This window comes from Stegostoma tigrinum, chromosome 24 (genome assembly GCF_030684315.1).
Source record: "Stegostoma tigrinum isolate sSteTig4 chromosome 24, sSteTig4.hap1, whole genome shotgun sequence".
Lineage (NCBI taxonomy): Eukaryota > Metazoa > Chordata > Chondrichthyes > Orectolobiformes > Stegostomatidae > Stegostoma > Stegostoma tigrinum.
Genome location: NC_081377.1, coordinates 46,285,784 through 46,306,705, shown reverse-complemented (window position 1 = coordinate 46,306,705; position 20,922 = coordinate 46,285,784).

Genomic DNA, 20,922 nt, shown 5'->3' with positions numbered 1-20,922 from the left:
AAGGTCAGAAATGGGGATGTTCGCCAATGATTACACAATGTTCAGCACCATTTGTGACCCCTCAGATACTGAAGCAGTTCATGTTCACATGCAATATACCAATGCACGGCCCAGCTGCAAACCATTTTAACTCCCACTCTCATTCCTTAGACAACATGTCCATCCTTGGCCTCCTGCAGTGCCTTAACGATGCCACCTGAAGGTTGCAGGAAATGCAACTCATATTCCACTTGGGAACCCTGCAACCCAATGGTATCAATATGGATTTCACAAGCTGCAAAATCTCCCCTCACCCCCACTGAATCCCAAAACCAGCCCAACTCATCCCCGCCTCCCTAACCTGTCCTTCCTCTCACATATCCCTTCCTCCCACCTCAAGCTGCACCTCCATTTCCCACCTACTAACCTCATCTTGCCCCTTGACCTGTCCGTCCTCCCCGGACTGACCTATTCCCTCCCTACCTGTACTCTCCTCTCCACCTATCTTCTCCTCCATCCATCTTCAGTCTGCCTCCCCCTCTGTCCATATTTACTTCAGAATCCTCTCCACATCCCCCTTTTCTGATGAAGGGTTGAGGCCCGAACTGTCAGCTTTTATGGTCCCAAGATGCTGCTTGGCCTGCTGTGTTCATCCAGCTACACTTTGTTATCTCGGATTCTCCAGCATCTGCAGCTCCCATTATCTTTGTTCCTTCACCATCACTGGGTCAAAATCCTGGAATTCCCTCCCAACGGCATTGTAGGTCAACCCACAGCAGGTCACCTGCAGCAGTTCAAGAGGACAGCTCATCCCCACCTCCTCAACTAGAGATGGGCAATAAATGCTGGCCAGCCAGCAATGCCCACATTCTACAAATGGATAAATAAACAAAACTTTGAACGTCTTGGTTAGGGGAAGGCAAATGGGAGACTCCAGCTAATTTTGAGCTGCCATGGTCACGGAAATTTGAGGGTGCATACATGAGGATCAATGGTCGGCACAACATTGTGGGCTGAAGGGCCTGTTCTGTGCTGTACTGTTCTATGTTCTATGTTCTATGAACATGCAAGTGTCTCCTGTGGTGGACAAAATCAGGTTTAGAACATAGAACAATACAGCACAGTAACAGGCCCTTCTGCCCACCATTTCTGCACTGACCAAGTTGTCATTCTAAAATGATCCGATCTGCTTGCACGTGGTTCACAGTCCTCTATTCCCTGCCTAGTCATGTGTCTAAGTGCCACTGCTACCATATCTGCTTGTACCACCTCCCCATCAGCACATTCCAGTTACCACACTCTGTGCAAAAAAAGTTACCTCACGCACCTCCTTAAACGTTTCCACTGCCACCTTAATCCTCTGCCCACCAGCATTTGACATTTCCAGCCTGCATGTAGTTCTTTTATAAGAAGGATATTGTTAAATTGGAAAAGGTGCAGAAAAGACTTATGGGGATGTTATGTAGATGAGAGGGTTGAGTTATAGGGTGAGGCTAGGTAGGTTGGAATTTTTTCTACTGGAGAATAGAAGATTGAAGGGTGACCTTACTGAGGTTAATAAAATCATGAGAGGCATAGATTAGGTGAATAACAATGGTCTATCGTGTAGGGTTAGGGAGTTCAAAACTAAACGGCATAGGTTTAAGGTGAAAGGTGAAAGATTTAAAAGGGGCCTGAGGAACAAATTTTTCACAGAGGGTGGTTATGTGGAATGAACTGCCAGAGGAAGTGGTAGATGTGGGTACAGTTATAATATTTAAAAGACTTTGGACAGGGAATGAACAGGAAAGGTTGAGAGGGATATGGGCAAAACGCACAAAACTGGAATTAGTTTAGTTTGGGAAACATGTTCAGCGTGGGCAATTTGGACCAAAGGGTCTGTTTCTGTGCTGTATGACTATACGACTGACTATCCACCCTATTCATGCTCCTCATAATTTTATAAGCTTCTTTCGGGTCACTCTCAGCCTCCAACACTCACAAATAAAAGTTTGTCCAACCTCCCCTTATTGCTATTATATTCCAACTTGGGCAACACCCCAGGAAACTCCTTTTGCACCTTCTACATCCTACCTATATAGTGCAGACCAGAGCTGTGCACAATCCTCCAATATGGCCCAACTTGAAGTTTTGTACAGCTGCAACATGACTTGTCAACTTCTATATTCAATGCCTTGACCAATGAATTCAAGCATATTGAGCTCAACACCTTTAAACTGTGAACTCATTCCTTCCCTTTCATTTAGCTTCGCTTGTTACATCCTCTGTCACCCTGTCTCTCCTCTCCCCACCACAGTGGGACAGCTTGTTCTTTCTAGTCTGGCATTGTCACATTCTGATCACTTAATCTGAGCTATCAACATCCTTTCTCGCACAGCATTCCAACAACTCCCAACTACTGCATGAATGCTACCTCCTCCGTACTTGACTTCAGTTCTGATGAATAGTAATCTAGACTTGAAATGTTAGCGTGCTCTCTCTCTCTCCATGGATGCTGCCTGACCTGCTGTGGTTTCCCACATCCACAGTAACATTCCTACATGCCATACACCTCCCTTGTCATGTTATCTATTTGTGCTGCCACTTTCAGGGAGTTATGGGCTTGCATGCCAAGATCCCAGAATATATCAATGCTCTTAATGATCCAGCCATTTACTGTATACTTTCCTCTTGCATCTGACCTCCCAAAAATGCACGACGTCACACTTGCCCAGATTAAATTCTGCCATTTCTCTGCCCAATTTTCCAACTGATCTATATCCTATTGCATCCTTTGGTATCCTTCCTCACTATCCACAACTCCACCAATTTTCATGTCATCTGTAAACTTACTGATCAGACCACAGATGTTTTCATCCAAATAAATTAAAATATTACAAACAAAAAAGGGTCCCAACACTGATCATTGTGGAACACCACTGATCACAGACCTCCAGTCAGAAAAACATGCCTCCACAACTACCCATTGTCTTCTATGACTAAGCCAATTTTATATCCAATTTATCAATTCACTGTAGAGCTAATGAACAATCTTCTGGATCAACCCACCATGAGGACCTTTGTTAAGTGGCTTAGTAAAGTCCATATAGACAACATCCACTCTTACCCTCAATCATCTTTGACACTTCCCCAAAAAAGCCTCAATCTGGTTTGCAAGACATGACCCACCCTGCACACAGCCATGCTGACTATCCCTAATAAATCTATTCTTTTACAAGTGCGAGTGAATCTTGTCCCTAAGAATCTTTTCCAGTAATTTCCCTATCACTGATGTAAGGCTCATTGGCCTACAATTTCCTGGATTATCTTTGAATTTCCTTTCTTGAACAAGGGAACAACATTGGAGAATAGTCAATCTTCTGGAATGTTGCCAATGGCCAAAAAGGATACAATGATGTCAGTCAAGGCCTCAGGAATATCCACTCTAGCAAGTTTTGAGAAGATTTGTAGCTCAGGTTGAGGTTCTAGATGTAAGTTTGCTCACTGAGCTGGAAGGTTCATTTTCAGGCATTTCATCACCATTCTAGGTAAAATCAGTGAGCCTCCAGTGAAGCGCTGGTGTTATGTCCCGCTTTCTATTTATGTGTTTAGGGTTCCTTGGGTTGGTGATGCCATTTCCTGTGTTGATGTAATTTCCTGCATTGGTGATGTCATTTCCTGATCTTTTTCTCAGATGATGGTAGATGGGCTCCAAATCGATGTGTTTGTTGATGGAGTTCCGGTTGGAATGCCATGCTTCTAGGAATTCTCATGCATGTCTGTTTGGCTTGTCCTAGGATGGATGTGTTGTCCCAATCAAAGTGGTGTCCTTCCTCATCTGTATGTAAGGATACGAGTGATAGTGGGTCATGTAGTTTTGTGGCTAGTTGATGTTCATGTATCCTGGTGGCTAGCTTTCTGCCAGTTTGTCCAATGTAGTGCTTATAATAGAAATAGAAAGTGGGACATAACACCAGTGCTTCGTCGGAGGCTCACTGATGATGTTACCTAGAATGGTGACAAAACGTCTGAAAACGAGCCTTCCAGCTCAGCGAGCAAACTCACATCCATATCCAGTCTTCCCTCACGCAATATCCTGGGATAGATCCCATCAGGCCATGGGGATAACTACCTTAATGTTTTTCAAGACACCCAACACCTCCTTCTTAACTTTAATATGCCGTGAATATGATCATACCCCTTCCTAATCTTCACATCGTTCTTGTCCTTCTCCTTGGTGATGACCAATGCAAAGTACTCATTAAGGACCTCCCTCACCTCCTCTGGCTCCACATATAAATTTTGTCCTTTGTCCTTAAGCAGACAAAGCCTTTCCCGAGCTGCCCTCTTGCTCCTAATATAAATATAAAATGCTTTGGGATTCTCCCCAATCCTACTTGCCAAATACATTACATGGTCCTTTCCAGCCCTCCTCATTCCTTGTTTAAGTTCTTTTCTGCTTCCTGTGTATTACTCAAGGGCCTAGTCTGATTTCAGTAAAACTGAGGCTGTTCTCCAACTGTTCTCACTCACTTAACTACACAGATCAAAAATGAAATCCAAAAATTTTGGAATTACGCAATAGATCAAGTAGCAACTGTGGAAACCAGAGAACAATTACTGCTGCCCCGGTAAAGGAGGCAAAGCATTTCAAAATGGAGGGGAGAAAACTGAAGAAGGAACGTGGGAAATTGGCCTTATTGTTCACTATGAGCTGTGGCTTTTGAGTTAAAGACATTTCTTTTCTGCAAAATGCATTGTATCACTTAGTAAATGTGCTGAAGACAGAGGCCATAACAAGTAGGTTGGGCATCATTATCAATGAGGCTTGAACCCACGACTCCAAGGTTGGGGAGTATCTTTCTTAAACAGAGGAAGTGTCTTTAAGAAAGAGAGATTATGAGGATGCTTCTGTTTCCAGGGGAAGCTGTCCCTTCCGTGACAAATGACCAAATCACAATACAATGTGGTTATGAAGATAAAAAACAATAAGTGGATTTCACAGTTCCAGCTTCCTGTAGGATTGTTCTCAATTCACAGTGAAATGCGTCATTCCTATTTAGTGCAGGAGTAATCAATAGACATGTTTTGCAAACTTCCTGCAGCTCCCGAACTTGTCTGCTCACTTCCTCCTTCAACATTTCTATGTCCTTCCATTTCCACAGTCAGTGTCCCTGTGGGAAATTCTGCAGTGCTGGTTCAATCATGACCTGGGTTCCTCTCTCTGCTAAGACTATCCTGAGTGAATACACTGTGTATCGTACATTGCTGACCTCATCAGACCCGTCTGCTTCTCTTCAAGTAAATGGCCTGTTGACGTAAAATTTTACATTCAGAATACACGAAACAGGAATTAACACGGTAATACAAGAATGTATATCCGGTTATAAAACATTCGTTTCTTTTTAGCTATGAATGTGAGAGGAGATTGGCATGGAATGTAATGATCTGAGTTGACATATGGTTGCAAAATTTAAGTTATATGTGATCTGAGGCATCATGTTTCAGTAAAGAAGTTAACTGGCCGATCATATGGCAAGTAACATTCACACCATGCAAGTACCAGGTTTCAGCAATTCCCAACCAATCTAACCACTTCTGATTGATGATTCATTCTCAACATTTTGGTGGCTGCCATTGACCAGAAACTGTACTAGTCTATGAACACTGAGTCGACAGAACAGTCCAAAGGCTGCAAAACCCTGCAGTGACCAACTCAGCTACTGACTGGCCTGCCCACTATCTACAAAGCACAAGTCTACAATACTCTGCATTCGCCTAGACAGGGTGTGGCACCAACAACACTCAAGAAACTCAAGAAGCTCCTCCAAGAAAAAGCTGGCCACTCAATTAGTTAAGACATTTTAAGCTCTCCTGAAGATACCATATGAATGCAAGACATTAGCTTCCTATTAAGGTTAGATATCTCACTAGTAATGGTGGCTTCAGTGATATCCTGCACATTTTTACGAAGCAAACTTTCAGAATATACAATAATAATGCTTTTTTTAATCCATCCCTACACTTCAAAGGCAAACATTCCATGTCATGGGTACAAGATCTGTTCTGCCCCACACACTATGATGGATGTTTCAATTCTACATGACATGAAACTGCCATCTTAATACTAGCAGAAGAATCAGTCTGCAAATTGTTGGTGTGCAATCCAATTACTGTATGTATAAATCCAGTGATATTTCTTGGTAGGGAAAGGTATTGTTAATGTTGAATTGTCTGATCTGCAGACGTACAGCTGAAATGACAAGGCATGTGTTACAATTGAGTTCAGTGCCTTTGATTATGGTTTCCATTGATGCCTATCCTCAGACGATCAGAGAGTGTCCGAGTTGGGCTTTCGGTTGAGGGTTCTGGCTGTTTAGCTCTGATGACCTCCCAGCTCCATCAAACTTGAATAACCCTTCCAGAATTATTGTCTAATTTGTTTATCCACAGGGAACAAATCCTGCTTGTGGGAACTGTAGGCCAATAAGAAACAGATTCCCTCCTTATAGCTCACCTGCTGTTAACATTTCCCTCTTCTCCTAAAGGAGTTGTTCGTTTCTTATTGAACTGTAAACATCAGCCATGGATTCACATGGAAATCCTGCCCTCTGTTCATCATTTCCAAAAGTAAAATGGGGAGATTTTGTTCAATTTCTTCAAATTAGTGTTGTCCTCATTACTTACTGGCTCCAAGTCACTATTTGGGAATTCAAGTTTGAATCCTTGCTTTTCCTCAGCAAATTAGTTCATGATCTTGGTCAGCTTCTTTGACACTGTCCCAATGTACAGGCAATGTACAGTCCCAATATACAGGCAAGGCCACAGGTCAACACTGCCATGGTGAGCAGGTATCAAATGGTTCACTAAATCTTTTCAAGAAAGGGAACCTGCCATTGCTTCCTGGTTTGGACTATGTGCAGCCAAATGCCATGAAGACCGGTTCTACGTGATCCCACACACCGGCTAAAAACATCTCAACCATACATTCACTTGTCTGATTGTGATAAAGCACAACGTAGAGCAACAGCAGCTACTAAAAATGGGCCTTGCAGGTGTCAGAGAAAGTTTAAAAATTATGGATATCACCACAATGTAACAAATATTGGAAAGAGCTATCAATAAAAGTTAAGGAATAGTTGAAAACAAGAGTCAAATTGAGGCATGCCAAATCTCCACTTAATTGAAACCCAGAGGAATTGTAACAGAGATAATGGGAACTGCAGATGCTGGAGAATCCAAGATAATAAAATGTGAGGCTGGATGAACACAGCAGGCCAAGCAGCATCTCAGGAGCCCAAAAGCTGACGTTTCGGGCCTAGACCTCTCTGATGAAGGGTCTAGGCCCGAAACGTCAGCTTTTGTGCTCCTGAGATGCTGCTTGGCCTGCTGTGTTCATCCAGCCTCACATTTTATTATCTTGGAATTGTAACAGACCTTGATGGGGCTGTTAATCTGGCCCAATCAGCGACCCCTCCCTGACAGATTAAAAGGGGAGTGTCAGGCATTCTGACATTGTAGGTGCTGACTGTGATGAGGCTGTTTTCTATCATCTCTTGGGGTGAATGTGCAGTGAAACAGCAACATTAAGGATTAGGGCTGTGTGAAAATTCAGCATGCCAGTTTTAATAAATAAATTGAGATTGCTTTATTTTAACCATGAAGCCTGCTATACAAGGGTCACATCTCAGATTTACCATATTGTTTTTGTGGATTTTTAATGGCTATTTGAGATGAACCAAAGTGTGGATAAATGTGGGTATATCCACTCAGAGCAAAAACAGGAGAATGGATTATTATTGAATAGTGACAGATTGGGAAAGGAGGATGTTTAATGAGACCTGGATGTCCTCGTATACCAGTCCCTGAAAGTAAGCAAGCAAGTGCAGCAGGTGGTGAAAAGGTAAATGGTATTTTAAACTTCATAGTGAAAGGTTGAGAGTTCACAAGCAGGGATGTTTACAGCAATTGTACAGGGCTTTGGTGAGACCACACCTGGACTATTGTGTGCAGTTTTGATCTTATCTGAGGAAGGATGTTCTGGCTATGTAGGAAGTGCAGCAATGGTTTACCAGACTGATTCCTGAGATGGTGGGATTATCCTATTAGAAGAGACTGGATCAGTTATAACAATATCCACTAGAGTTTAGAAGAATGGGGGCTGACCTCATAGAAACCTATAAAATTGTATCAGAACTAGACTGGGTCAACACAAGAAGGATGTTCCAAAAGTGAGAACAAGAACTCAGTCTAAAGGTGGGCTATTTAGGACTGTGAGGAGAATGTCTTCACCCAATGTGATGAGCCTGTGGAATTCTCTGCCACTGAAAGTAGTTCCGGCCAAAACGTGGAACATTTTCAAGATGGAGTTAGATATAGTCCTTTGTGCTGAAGGGATCAAGAGATACGAAGGAAAACATGAACAGGGGAATGAGTTGGATGATCAGCCATGATCACATTGAGGGGGGGAGCAGATTCAAATGGCTGAATGGCCTACTATTTCCAGCGGCTATTAATCCAATATCTAGGATTATTCTTTGACTCCAACATGATGCCAATTGTGTTTATTACGGTGGGAATTTGCTCAGGCTTTTACCTGCGCTGTCAGTGTAACTTTGGTGGAAATCCAGTTTCCAGAGAAGCTCCACACTGCAATGGAATAGTTATTTTCCCAATAGATTTCCATGTCACTAGGATACATTCAGTCCAAGCAGAAACATTTTCTGCAGGGCTATTTATGCAAATAAATAATCCTTGGTGATCACATTGCACTTCACTAGAAATACAGGAATTTGAGAATTTTCCTGGAATTTCCCATTGTAATAAATAATGTTGTTCATTATCACACAAGATCTGGAAAGAGAGCTGCTACAATGGGAGTTTTTGTACTACTGTAAAAATTACTTCCAACTGTGCAACATTCTACCTGCAGAAACATGGCTCATTATTTCAAAATAACTTGACATCCAGTCAATTTCTACAATATCTAAATTGTCTCTAACTTGTTGCTTCCTCATCTATTAAGCTGTCCAGCACTATGACCTCAATAAAATAGAAAATAACATTGCAGTAAATTCTTGTTTTTATTGATTTAAAGACCAAATTATTTAAAAATCAACTTCCGTCACAGCCAGGGGCTGAACAGAAACAAGCTTTACAATCAGTCACTCCAAACAAAAACAAATACAAGAAACAGTATAAGAAACATCACAGAATAAAGATCCAATCAGCAGATGATGTCTTTATGTTACAATGATTCAATGTTTAACAATAACATTCAAATTTGTTCACCTGACAAATGAGGCACAACTTTGGATCAGTCTTATGTTGTGTTCTGTCTTACTTCATTTAGAATTGAGTTGAATTCTGTATTGTTCTGAATAAAGGTCACTGTTCATTGCAGTTTATCATGTCAGCTGACTTTTTTGTTCACCGTGGGTCAATCTGCAGCATCTAATACTATATCCTAGTTTAGATGGACAATGATGACTTCCCTCCCATTTACAATGAGTGTAGTTAGACAGCTGCTGCTTCTGTGGTAGTGGGACATCTCCTTGACTATGCCTTTCACCTCTTTCATTCCTGAGATGTGGCCGTCACTGGCCGGGGCAGTATTTATTCAGCACCCCTAGCTGCCCTTGAGAAAGTGGTGGTAAGCTGCCTTCCATGTGCTGTGGGTTGACCCACCTTTCCCTCGGGGAGAGAATTTTATGATTTTGACTCAGCGGCAGTGAAAGAATGGTGATATATTTCGAATGGTGATATATTTCCAAGTTAGGACAGTGAAGGGCTCAGCACATACTGAGGGAATTCAGCATTGTCGGAGGCAACCAGACCTTAAATCCGAGTGGATCTACAAGTCACTAATTTGAAAAAGAGCAGAAATGTTATCCTTTATGTCTCAATTTATATCCCTCAATCAACATCATAAAAAAGTGTTTTCTGTCCTCGCTGGCTTCACCCTACTGTCCTGTTCCAGGATACAGCGCCTTTCACAGGAAGCTGAAAGACTGGGAAAGTCTGACTGAGTTTAAAACCCAGAGTTTGCTTCTAATTGTGATTATTTAGAGTTACACTTGAAAGATGGCCTCAGATAACATGGTGGAGTTTCTCATGGAACATTACACCAAAGTGAAGGCAAAGAGGGAAGAAATTCACAACAAAATGGTTTAAAATTCCTCACAACCAATGAATTCCTTTTGAAATACGATGGTTCTTTAGCAGCAACCAACATACATGCAGTAAGATTTCATAACCAGCAAGGAGAGAATACCCAGTCTAACTTGGTGTTTGATGTGCTGTTGTTGGGGAATAAACAGGATGTTCTGATTGATTCCTCAATCAAGGAATCTCTCACTTCCTACAGTTCTGTCCCCACTCTTTTCCCTCTCCAAGAACCACGTCAGGGTTCTCCTCTCATATTCCGCCCCCTCCCACCTCCCCCGCAGCAGTCTCAGTATTCCAGGGATAGTGGGAACTGCAGATGCTGGAGAATCCAAGATAACAAAGTGTGGAGCTGGATGAACACAGCCGGCCCAGCAGCATCTTAGGAGCACAAAAGCTGACGTTTCGGGCCTAGACCCTTCAGAGAGGGGGATGGGGAGAGGGAACTGGAATAAATAGGGAGAGAGGGGGAGGCGGACCGAAGATGGAGAGAAAAGAAGATAAGTAGAGAGGAGGGTATAGGTGAGGAGATAGGGAGGGGATAGGTCAGTCCAGGGAAGACGGACAGGTCAAGGAGGCGGGATGAGGTGGTAGGTAGGAAATGGTGGTGCGGCTTGAGGTGGGAGGAAGGGATGGGTGAGAGGAAGAACAGGTTGGGGAAGCGGAGACAGGTTGGGCTGGTTTTGGGATGCAGTGGGGGGAGGGGACGAGCTGGGCTGGTTTTGTGATGCAGTGGGGGAAGGGGAGATTTTCAAGCTTGTGAGGTCCACATTGATACCATTGGGCTGCAGTTTGGGAGCAGTGGCTTACGAAGGAAGTGGAATCTCTGGTCAGGAGGAAGAAGAAGGCTTATGTTAGGATGCGGTGTGAAGGCTCAATTAGGGCACTTGGGGGTTACAAGGTAGCTAGGAAAGACCTAAAGAGAGAGCTCAGTAGAGCCAGGAGGAGACATGAGAAGTTGTTGGCGGTAAGGATCAGGGTAAACCCTAAGGCTTTCTATAGGTATTTAAGGAACAAAAGAATGACGAGAGTAAGGTTAGGGCCAATCAAGGATAGTAGTGGGAAGTTGTGTGTGGATTCAGAGGAGATAGAGGAAGCACTAAATGAATATTTGTCAACAGTATTCACTCTAGAAAGTGACAATGTTGTCAAGGAGAATACTGAGATACAGGCTACTAGACTAGGTGGGATTGAGGTTCACAAGGAAGAGGTATTAGAAATCCTACCGAGGGTGAAGATAGATAAGTCCCCTGGGCCGGATGGGATTTATCCTAGGATCCTCTGGGAAGCCAGTGAGGAGATTGTCGAGCCATTGGCATTGATCTTTAACTCGTCATTGTCTACAGGAATAGTGCCAGACGACTGGAGGTTAGCAAATGTGGTTCCCCTGTTCAAGAAGGGGAGTAGAGACAACCCTGGTAATTATAGACCAGTGAGCCTTACCTCAGTTGTTGGTAAAGTGTTGGAAAAGGTTATTAGAGATAGGATTTATAATCATCTAGAAAAGAATAATTTGATTAGGGATCATCAGCACGGTTTTGTGAAGGGTAGGTTGTGCTTCACAAACTTTATTGAGTTCTTTGAGAAGGTGACCAAACAGGTAGATTATGCTGCAGCTGTACAAAACTCTGGTGTGGCCGCACTTGGAGTATTGCGTACAGTTCTGGTCACCGCATTATAAGAAGGATGTGGAAGCTTTGGAAAGGGTGCACAGGAGATTTACTAGGATGTTGCCTGGTATGGAGGGAAGGTCTTACGAGGAAAGGCTGAGGGACTTGAGGCTGTTTTCATTAGAGAGAAAAAGGTTGAGAGGTGACTTAATTGAGACATATAAAATAATCAGAGGGTTAGATAGGGTGGATAGGGAGAGACTTTTTCCTAGGATGGTGACGGCGAGCATGAGGGGGCATAGCTTTAAATTGAGGGGTGAAAGATATAGGACAGATGTCAGAGGTAGTTTCTTTACTCAGAGAGTAGTAAGGGAATGGAATGCTTTGCCTGCAATGGTAGTAGATTCGCCAACTTTAGGTACATTTAAGTCGTCATTGGACAAGCATATGGACGTACATGGAATAGTGTAGGTTAGATGGGCTTGAGATCGGTACGACAGGTCGGCACAACATCGAGGGCCGAAGGGCCTGTACTGTGCTGTAATGTTCTATGTTCTATGTTCACACTCAGGTGAAGTTGCCACTTGACCTGGTGACGAAGCAGTGATCTGAAAACTTATTCATTATAACCAGGTGTCATTGGACTTGTGACTTTGTCCACCCCAGTCCAACACCAGCACCTCCACAGCCAGTCTTAATTTCATGGTTTTGCTTTAATTCAGAGCTGACCTATATTCTGTTATTAACAGTTACACTGAATTGGTGCTTTATGTATTCTCTAAAACCATTAGCACTCTCTTTACCTTTTTCTTCTGTGATATGATTTTTAATCTCCCTCACTGTCTGAACTTTCCCTGAGCTTTCCTTCAACTTCATTTGTCCCTCCATTCAGCCTAACATTGTTCCATCTCTTTCTCCATTTCCAAAAACAAATCATATCCAAGCATTAAAGAGATAATGGGAACTGCAGATGCTGGAGAATCCAAGATAATAAAGTGTGGAGCTGGGTGAACACAGCAGGCCAAGCAGCATCTTAGGAGCACAAAAGCTGACATTTCAGGCCTAGACCAATGAAGGGTCTATATCCAAGCATGAACTCTGTTTTTCTCTCCACCGACCCTGCCAGAACTGCATGAGCTTTTCTATCACTTTGTGTTTTTATTTCAGATTTCCAGCTGCAGCAGTATTTTATTTTTGTAACACTCAGAGAAAGCTCTCTGTCTTCTTCAAACAACGTGATCAGATTCCTTGCATCCTGTCTAAAGGCAACTGGATCCTTACTAGCTCCACTGCACAGGGTTGACTTTAACACTGAGGAACCAGCCTCAGAGGGAGGCTCAGCTCTTGAGGAGGACCGTACAGTCATGTTGTCTGATTCAGAGTTGAGTGTGTGGCCATTGATCCAGAAAAGCCCATTTTAGTGTATCTGAGATAACACATTTATTTCATAACAGAAGGACTGTGTAGATTTATATTTTTGTGGAATTACATCATGGTCAGCTACAAAATGTTTTCCTAAAACTGCAGGATGTGTTATTATAAAAGAGGAACTTCTGGTATCCATTATTACCAGCTAAACTTGGATGCTAGTTTCTTGTGATGTGTGCATGAGGTCTTCTGTTCTGCAGCTGGCTGCGGCCTTTCTCCATTTAAGTAATTTTCAACTCTTCTAGACTTCGCATAAATTCATATTTTCCCATGTTATATTTCATCTGTTAAGTTTGTATGCCCTGATTTAACCTGTCTATGTCCTTCTGCGGACTCTATCAATCATCCCCACCACTTGCCTTCCAACCCATTTTTGAGCCTCTGCAAACTTGGCAATACTGCATTCACTTTCCTCATTCAAGTCACTAATATATATATTGTAAATAACAGTGCCCCCTGCACTGATCCTCATGATACTCCACTAGTTACAGGTTACCATTCTGAGAAAGCCCCCCTTTATCCCAACTTTCTATCTTCTGCTAGTTATCTAATCCTCTATCCATGCCAATGTAGTGCCCACAACACCATGAACACATCTTATTGAATAGCCTAATGCATGGGACTTTATCAAATGCCTTCTGAAAATCCAAATGCATTACCTTGATTACTATCCTTTTATTGATCCTACCTGTTACCTCCTGCAAGAGTTTTAGTAAATTTGTCAGGCATTATTTCCTCCTGATGAAACCTTGTGAACACTGCTTGATTATATAATGTATTTCTAAATACTGCTTTTACATCCTTTATTATCCCAATAGCAGATGAAAACTAATTGGCCTGCAGTAACCCGCTGTTTTTGTTCCTCTTTTTTACTGGAGTCTCATAGGCAGTTTTCCAATCCTCTGGGACTTGTTCAGAACCTCAGGATTCCTGGAAGGATTACTGCCAGTACGTCCACATTCCTGCGGCTGCTTCCTTTAATATCTAAGGATGCATTACATCAGAGCCAGAGGACTTCTCAGTCTTAAGCCACACAGAGTCACCTAAAGTTAGGATCAAACCTAGCACCCTGGTGCTCTGAGGCAGCAGTGCTAACCACTGAACTAATATAATGTGGAGGAATCTGTAGTCCTGATAATGGGTGTAAACCTGAAACGTCAACTTTCCCGCTCCTCTGATGTTGCCTGACCTGCTATGTTCCTCCAGCTCCACACTGTATCACATCAGACTCCAGCATCTGCAGTTCTTGCTATCTGCTAACAATTGAGCTACTGTGCTACCACAGGGAACAGTTCAATAATGATAACCCTGATACTAGAAATATCCAGCTAGCAGAAAACTTCTTCAAGAAGATACAATTATTTACTAAGTAAAAATGGAAAGAACTGTGGATGTTCTGAGAAAGGGTCACCAGACCTGATACATTAACTTTGATTCCTCTTCACAGATGCTGCCAGACCTGCTGAGTTTTCCAGCCATTTCTCTGTATGCTTATAATTAGGAACTGATGACAATCCAATCAGCCACCATTGCTGTATCAGTCAGTCATGTCATTAATTTGCTCTATGTGCAGGTCATGTTTATGAATGAGTGTTGGTATCAGCAGGAAGTTACAGGAAAGTTACGAAAACATCCGGCTTGCATAAACATGCCAGACATCCTACCTGTAAGATTTTCATCAGACACTATTGGCATTACTCATCTGTGACTCAAGGCCCTAACCTAGAAAAATGAAAAACATACAGCTGAGCCTTAATGGGCAGTAACTCAGACAGTACCCTTCATTGTCATTACATTCTAATGAGAGATCATTGCTGACTCACCAGCTGTTTTTCTCCTTGTTGACTACTTGCTCCTGTAGCAGCTGAATCCTTTCTCTCTGTTGGAGATGTTACTCAGGGCAGGAATGGTTCAAAGGTCAGTAGCCCCCTCGTTTTGTTTTTGAGCAATCCAGTCCTGCCCTGGGCAGTGACAGAGTTGGGTACTCAGATGGGTCACTGTCTTCTCCTCTCCAACCAGGGCAGTGATGAAGGGTCTAGGCCCAAAACATCAGCCTTCCTCCTCCTCTGATGCTGCTTGGCCTGCTCTATTCATCCAGCTCCACACCTTGTTATCTCAGTTACACCAAGACAACTTTTGCTCACATTGAGATCGGTTCACTCAGACAGTCCCAGAGCCGAGGTGGGTAGTGACAGTTGCCTGTTCTGTGTATCACAGACCCTTGGCAAATGCTGCCTTTATTGACAATCCTCCCTCCGTTCAGGCAGAGTGCTCGTTAGAATGGCTCGTGCTTTCAATAGCCCAATAATCATTCCTGCAGCTTTGATGGAAGCTTTACCTGGTGCACCCTGTAGCAAACCCTGAGAGAATTGTCCTGGAAATTTATATTCCATTAGACAGTACCAGGGTGTGTAGAGCCCTCTGATTGCATCCATTTAAATCAGGGAATGTGCTGTGTTCTGCTGCTATTCACTAAATAGTTATCCTGGAAAAGTCCCATTATTAAAAACCTGGTCTAACTCCAGGATAATTAATAAATTGATCCCACTCACTCCCCAAAAATGTACCACCACTGGCCTTTAATTACAACTCCCCCAGACCCTTTACATCCCCCAGTCAGTGACCCAGCATCCCACCTCTCCTTCCACAACCTAACACACTGTCCACCCATACAGGAGCCAACACACCTGACTCACCTATTGGGATTCGACACCATCCACCCTCAATGTGTGACCCTCACACACAGCCCCCACACATGACCCGGAATCTCTAACCCACCTGGAACTAGCCTAAACACTTTAATCCTGACTGGGCCTCCTTTCTAACATGCAGCCTGGCAACCTATGCACTTGATACTCTACCTCTGAGACTCTATCACCGACCCACCTGGTAACCCCTGTTCTTGGCATCAGGAGTTCTGATTCTGTGTCATTTTAAACCGGAGCAGATGTAACTCCTGGTCAAAGGAGTTTTACATTTACTTTTTTCACTCACTGTCTTTCCCATTCACCCATCCTTGTTGCCCCCCCACCTCTATTCCTGACCCTCACTGTCCTGCAGGGTCACTGACCCTCATTAACATCCTGCCCACTGACCCCCTTGCTTGCTGCCCCACCTGTCTCCTGACCTTGACTGACAGTCCTTCTCCCTGACCTTCTCTCACTTTTTTGCTCTCGCTGATCCTTACCTGGAAAGAGTTAGCATTCTTTTATGCTTTGAAATTGCACTTTTTATATTATTTAATTTTGCAAATATTTCTCAATAATGATAAATAATAAATATGAATAAGGGTAATGAATTATACAAGTGCAAGTTTAGAACTCTCACGAGGTGGTGGAGATAGGGATCATTGAATATTTTCAAGGCAAAAGTGGATAGATTTTTTGGTAGGAGAGGAATCAAAGTTATCATGAATAGAGGGAATGTGGAAATCAGAGCAAAAACTGATCAGCCATGAACAGAATCAGGAATATACATAGAACATTACATCACAGTACAGGCCCTTCAGCCCTCGATGTTGTGCGGAATGTGTGTGTAAGTCTGAGATATCTCAGCCTTGCTAAGAATGAGTGTTGTAAATAAACAACAAGATATTTGTCTCAAGTGAGCCGAACTAGCTGTTAACTAACATGAAGAAAATCACAAACAGCTGCAAGCATTACTGAGGGATCAGTGCCATGTCAGAAAGTCAGTAATGAGTATCAGCTGCACTGTCGAAGAGTTAAAAAATAGGAAGCACTACAGTATTGGAGGGTCAGTGCTGTGGGAGGGGAGGAACACGCTGTCGGAGGGTCAGTGCTGGGGGTGGGGAGGAACACGCTGTCAGAGGGTCAGTGCTGGGGGAGGGGAGGAACACGCTGTCAGAGGGTCAGTGCTGGGATAGGGGAGGGACATGCTGTCGGAGGGTCAGTGCTGGGGGTGGGAGGAACACGCTGTCAGAGGGTCAGTGCCGGGGGAGGGAAGGAACACGCTGTCAGAGGGTCAGTGCTGGGATAGGGGAGGGACATGCTGTCAGAGGGTCAGTGCTGGGGGAGGGAAGGAACACGCTGTCAGAGGGTCAGTGCTGGGATAGGGGAGGGACATGCTGTCAGAGGGTCAGTGCTGGGGGTGGGGAGGAACACGCTATCGGAGGGTCAGTGCTGGGGGTGTGGAGGAACACGCTGTCAGAGGGTCAGTGCTGGGTGAGGGGAGGAACACGCTGTCAGAGGGTCAGTGCTGGGGGAGGGGAGGAACACGCTGTCAGAGGGTCAGTGCTGGGGGAGGGGAGGAACACGCTGTCAGAGGGTCAGTGCTGGGTGTGGGGAGAAACACACTGTCGGAGGGTCAGTGCTGAGAAAGTGTTACACTGTCTGAACTGTTCTTTTATTTTGGAAATTAGTTTTTAACAAAGTAAATCATAACCCACCCATCTGTTTGAAGAACTCCTTTCCAAATATCTCACTCACCAAAGGATGAATAAGTTGATATTTAACACATTTGTTTATGGTGGGGTCTGACTGCTTTCGCTCCTGTGTTTACAAGAATTGGAAAACTGACTGTATTCCTGAAGTAACCCATGATCTATGAAGCACTTTGGGGTGTCCTCAGAGAGGGAGCATATGTGTCCATGTCCTTTCCTTCACTTGCATTTTACACAGAGCTTAAAGGATGTCAAAGCAGCTGTGCAGTTGGGGACATACAGTAAAGCAGAACAAACCAAAGAAATGGAAACTGCAGACCAAGAACAAAAGATCTATATTTGTATGGAGCCTTTTTCCAACCTCAAGAAGCTCATGTGTACCTGTGTGAACCAACCCGGGTTCAAGCATTAGCACGGTCTGGAAATCACACTTGAAGATCCACCCATTGGGTGGAAAGGCACCAGGAGCTAGGTAACCATCAAACCAATCAAAAGGGGCAATAAAGAGAAGGACTTTTCCAAATGCATGACACCCACTGCTTCCTCTTTGTCTATCCTGCTTGTCACTTTTTCAAAGAATTCTAATCAATTTTGTCATGAAGCCATGCTGACTCAGCTTAATCATCAAATGTAGTTCTAAATGCTCTTTTTACATCCTTTTTAACAGACTCTAACATTGTAAATTACGTGCAAAGCCAAGAATCCCCCAAACCCACTGTGCAACTATCAATGTTCGGCTTTACCCATACAGAAAAACCTCTACATCTAGAAGCTTTTCTCCTGTTTTAGGACACCCATGTCATTTCTAATCGATGCCTGGGTGTGTATTGTGTTCTTATTTCTGCTTGGGTTCAGCATCTAATAAACTCAGCTTTTACTTAATTGGGTGCTGCCTGATTCATTTGGGTCCCTTTGAAACAATGAATTCATTTATTTTGTGAGAACGATATCCAGTAAGTGAAAGATTCTTTGCAACTTAACTGAGGTGTGGACAGGGGTCTGAATAAAGGAGAGACAGTTCACCCCCACCCGGAATGGAATAAAAACCTTTAGAGAAGACCACATGGGGCCTGAGTGTAGCAGAAATGTGGTAATTTCCTTACAGACAGCAAACTCCCTCAGATATCTGTGAGACAATGAGAAAAGACAGATAAAGAATGACTCCAAAGTTAGACTCAAATCGAGTGGACCTTGTTCAGGCTGGCTTGGAGTCAAACGGTAAAAATAATCAGAAGCCCTCCTCCCTGCGGGTCATGGTCACTGATGTAACTGTGTGTTTACTTGTGAAGAAAGTGAGAAAGGGAATGAGTCAGTCACAATGTCAGCAGAGACTCTTTGAAACCAGACTGCATGGAATTGGCGTCATTTACAAACAGATCAATGATCCACCACAGCCAGGGCTTGGTGGATTTTTATTGTCTCTCTCTGCAACTTCACGTTAGAGTTGGATTCCATTTAATGTAGGTCACTACTTTTATTAAAGGAAAACATCTCACTTTTCTGACGCTTTTCCTCTTTCCAAACTGTTTCACAACCAATGAAGTGCAATCTGTGCAGGGAAATACTGAACCCAGCAAGATCCCACAAAGACCAGAAGACCATAAGACATAGGAGTGGAAGTAAGGCCATTTGGCCCATCAAGCCCACTCCACCAGTTAAATCATGGCTGATGGGCATTTCAACACCACTTCCCTGCACTGTCCCCGTAGCCCTTGATTCCTTGTGAGATCAAGATTTTTCAATCTCTGCCTTGAAGGCATCCAACGTCCCAGCCTCCACTGCACTCCGTGGCAATGAATTCCACAAGCCCACCACCCTCTGGCTGAAGAAATGTCTCCTCATTTCTGTTTTAAATTTACCCCCTCTAATTCTAAGGCTGTGCCCCCAGTTCCTAGTCTCCTCACCTAAAGGAAACGACTTCCCAGCGTCCACCCCTTGTAAACCATACATTATCTTGTAAGTTTCTATTAGATCTCCCCTCAACCTTCTAAACTCTAATGAGTACAATCCCAGGATCCTCAGCCGTTCACCGTACGTTAAACCTACCATTCCAGGGATCATCCGTGTGAACCTCTGCTGGACATGCTCCAGGGCTAGTATGTCCTTTCTGAGGTCTGGAGCCCAAAATTGGATACAGTATTCTAAATGGGGCCTAACTAGAGCTTTATAAAGCCTCAGAAGCACATCACAGCTTTTATATTCCAACCCTCTTGAGATAAACGACAACATTACATTTGCTTTCTTAATCACGGATTCTACCTGCAAGTTAACCTTTAGAGAATCCTGGACCAACACTCCCAGATCCCTTTATACTCCTGCTTTACGAATTTTCTCACCATTTAGAAAATAGTCCATGCCTGTATTCTTTTTTCCAAAGTGCAAAACCTCACATTTACTCACATTGAATTTCATCAGCCATTTCCTGGACCACTCTCCTAAACTGTCTAAATCTTACTGCGGCCTCCCCACCTCCTCAGTACTACCTGCCTGTCCACCTATCTTCGTATCATCGGCAAACTTCACCAGAATGCCCCCAGTCCCTTCATCCAGATCATTAATGTATAAGGTGAACAGCTGTAGCCCCAACACTGAACCCTGTAGGACACCGCTCGTCACCAGTTGCCATTCTGAAAAAGAGCCTTTTATCCGAACTCTCTGCCTTCTGCCAGACAACCAATCCTCAATGGGCTATTATAGCCGCAACAGACGTTGCTGGAAGTTCATCAGATCTGGCAGCATCTGTGAAGGAAAAAATCAGAGTTAATGTTTCAGGTCCGGTGACCCTTCCTCAGGACTGATGATGGCTGGGAAAATGTTGGTTTTTCGGCAGGAGATAGGATGGGAGGAGGCGGTAAGGAGTAAACAATAGGTGGAGATGGAGCCCAAAGAGAGAAGAGAACAGTTGGACAAAGGAGTTGGTAACTATCAGGCTAGGAGGGTGAATAACTGTTATTGAGGACTGTTCGTGGCTAACAGCAGGGGTTGTGTGTATTGGCAGGCTGTGTGGTAACAAGGCCTGATGTGTGGGGTTTGGGATAAGGATACAGGAGAGCTCGAGCCTTAACCTTATTGAACTCAATATTAAGTTCAGAGGGCTGCAGTGTCCTCAAGCAGAAAAATATATTCTTCCAGCTTGTGTTGAGCTTCACTGGAACGCAGCAGCAGGCCTGAGACAGAGAAGTTGGCCAGGGAACATGATAGTGTGTTACAGTGGCAGGCAACTGGAAGTTCAGGGTCATTTTTTGTGGACAGAACGTAAATGTTCAGCGAAGTGATCACCCAGCCTACGCTTCGTTTCCCAGCATTGAGGAGGCCATGTTGTGAGCACGAATGCAATGGACTAGATTCTGGGAAGTGCAGCTA